This window comes from Octopus sinensis, linkage group LG9, assembly GCF_006345805.1.
Source record: "Octopus sinensis linkage group LG9, ASM634580v1, whole genome shotgun sequence".
Taxonomy (NCBI): domain Eukaryota; kingdom Metazoa; phylum Mollusca; class Cephalopoda; order Octopoda; family Octopodidae; genus Octopus; species Octopus sinensis.
The window spans coordinates 50,217,445-50,219,944 of NC_043005.1; the positions used below are offsets into that span (position 1 = coordinate 50,217,445).

Here is a 2,500-nt window from a genome sequence, read left to right on the forward strand (position 1 = left end):
TCTGCCAATTCACCCAGTTATGCACAAACAGTAGAATTCAAGGGAGCTAATGAAGATTTGTGTTGGCAAACATTCAGATAATGGAACAAATGCTGTTCTGTGAGAAGGAATATTAATGTTTTACATAGAACCCTCCGTCAGACTGAATGGCAAGAATAGCAAGGAAATATCTGTAAGTTGGTGCAATTGGACAAATTTCATTGGATACTTCATTAAAAGAGAACTAGGTGTTTGGTTTTCATGGAGTTGTTTAACTTTTTCACCAACATACATGTACACACATGAGAGTACACATGAAGTTTGGAATCATGCAACACCATAAATTACTTTTATAATGTGGGTCCGCTTTTAGAGAGGTATGTGTGAGTTGATGACAGTATGTGTGTGTGAATGCTCGTGTGTATGTATACTGGCAATAAGATAGCAGGTCACTTCATCTGCCAGCAGAACTGTCCAATTGGATCATCATCATCATCATCATCATCATTGTTTACCATCCACTTTTCATGCTAGCATGGGTTGGACAATTTGACTGAGGACTGGCAAACCAGATGGCTGCACCAGGCTCCAATCTTGAACTGGTAGAGTTTCTATAGCTTGATGCCCTTCCTAATGCCAACCAATCCGAGAGTGTAGTGGGTGCTTTTACGTGCCACTGGCACAAGGGCCAGTCAGTTGATACTGGCATCGGCCACGCTCAAATGGTGTTGTTTACGTGCCACCTGTACAGGAGCCAGTCCAGTGGCACTGGCAACGACCTCCTTTGAATGCTTTTTAAAAATATGGAACGCTTCATGAATTTGCAGGTCATCCTTGTGCAGGAGCCATGCTAATCTTTGTATCATTCCAATTTTAGAATATGTACCGCCATAGCTAGTACCAGTAATGGATAAGCATTCAGCTATACCATGGTAGCTTTTTGTATGTTTTCAGAGTTGTACAGGCGGTTAAATTAGTCCCAGGACTTGATTGATACTGTATTTTACTGACACCAGAAAGACGAAAGGCAAAGTTAGCTGCAGTGTGATGTGAACACAGAATGCAAAAAACTACCCCAAAACTACAAATATTGTAAGCATTTTATCTAGTCTCTTTCACATCTAAATTATATATAAAATCTTTTATTTTGTCACAGTTTTGTTTTTATATACATTTAATGCTATCTTTGCAACTCTCTTGTGTATATCTTATTGTTTTATAATGTCATTATCAAAAGATGAGAGGACATCCGTTGTACCAAAAATGTCACATTATAACAAATCAATCGTAGAAATCTTCAGTATGTGGAAACAAGAAATAAATCTAAACCCTCCTAGCCATGTCATCATCATTCACAAAACTTTCAAACAATTTTAAAGTGTAGACGTGTTTGAAGACCTGTATCAGACTGGAAGATCAAACTGTTTCAGCGGAACATGATAATCTGTTTATTATTCATTTTATACAAGATCTATACAGTTCAATAATGACAAGCTTCAAAGGTGCTCTCTGTCTCCGGTAGCTCTATTTGAAAGTACCTAAAATCTAGTGGTATGAAATATTTTCATTCTTTATGAAATGATCTGAAGATGTTAAAAGTTTAAATCTGGTGATCTGTAAACATGTTATTGACTGCAAAGCCACCAGTGACAGAAACTACTCAAAGAAGTTTTTATTCAGTAATAAAGAGACTCTTCTTATTGGAGTTATTATCAACCAGCTTTGATTATTGATTACGAGGTTATGAAAATGCTCACAAAATAATTAATTGTTGCTACCTATCACGAAAAATTACTGTTGGGGTATGCTACTCAATACGGCACCATTTTGCCTGTTTGTAGCAAATGCTAGCCACACACATACAAACACACACACTCACACATGTACACAGACTCTTCTTTTGTCTCTCCATCCCCTTTCCAAGTACAACATGAACATCGGGATTAACTAGAAGACAGACAAATTTAGAGCAGATCTGGAAGAGAGAAAGATCTGGTCGAGAGAGAGAGAAAGAGAGAGCATGATGTCATGAATGACACTAAAATGACTTTGACAAAAAACAGATCGTTTAACTGGCTGATCAATTGACTAATAATAAAGATGTGAAATTGAACCAGTGTGTGTTTATTATTGGTGTTATGACCCTCCCAACATACAACACAATTTGTTTCAATACTCGAGTCCCCATCAAGAATCTGGCAAGCCAAATATACAAACAAAAAACAAACAAACAAAATAAAACAAAACAAAATAACAACTCAAAGTTTCAGAAAGAGAGCATGTCAGTGATGAGATAATGAATGATACCAAAAGGACTTTGACAAACAACTGATAGATCATTTAACCCACTGATCAAGCAAGCAATTGATTAGTTGGTTGGTTAAATAACTACCTAATGGACGAATAACAAAGATATAAAATTGAACCAGTGAGTGTGTTTATTATTGGTGTTATGACCCTACCAGCATACAACAAAATTTGTTTCAACATTAAAAATCTGGCAAGCAAAATATGCAAAAAA

The 2,500-nt window shown here is 36.4% G+C and overlaps 1 protein-coding gene and 1 non-coding gene across 3 annotated transcripts in view; both read right to left on the reverse strand.

Annotated features, from left to right (window-relative positions):
- Positions 1-2,500, reverse strand: part of LOC115215414 (rho GTPase-activating protein 100F) — a 289,874-nt gene that overhangs the window by 234,197 nt on the left and 53,177 nt on the right. The window lies entirely within an intron of this gene.
- Positions 777-880, reverse strand: LOC115215965. Its single transcript, XR_003882043.1, has one exon. It is a non-coding gene; the product is annotated as a U6 spliceosomal RNA (small nuclear RNA).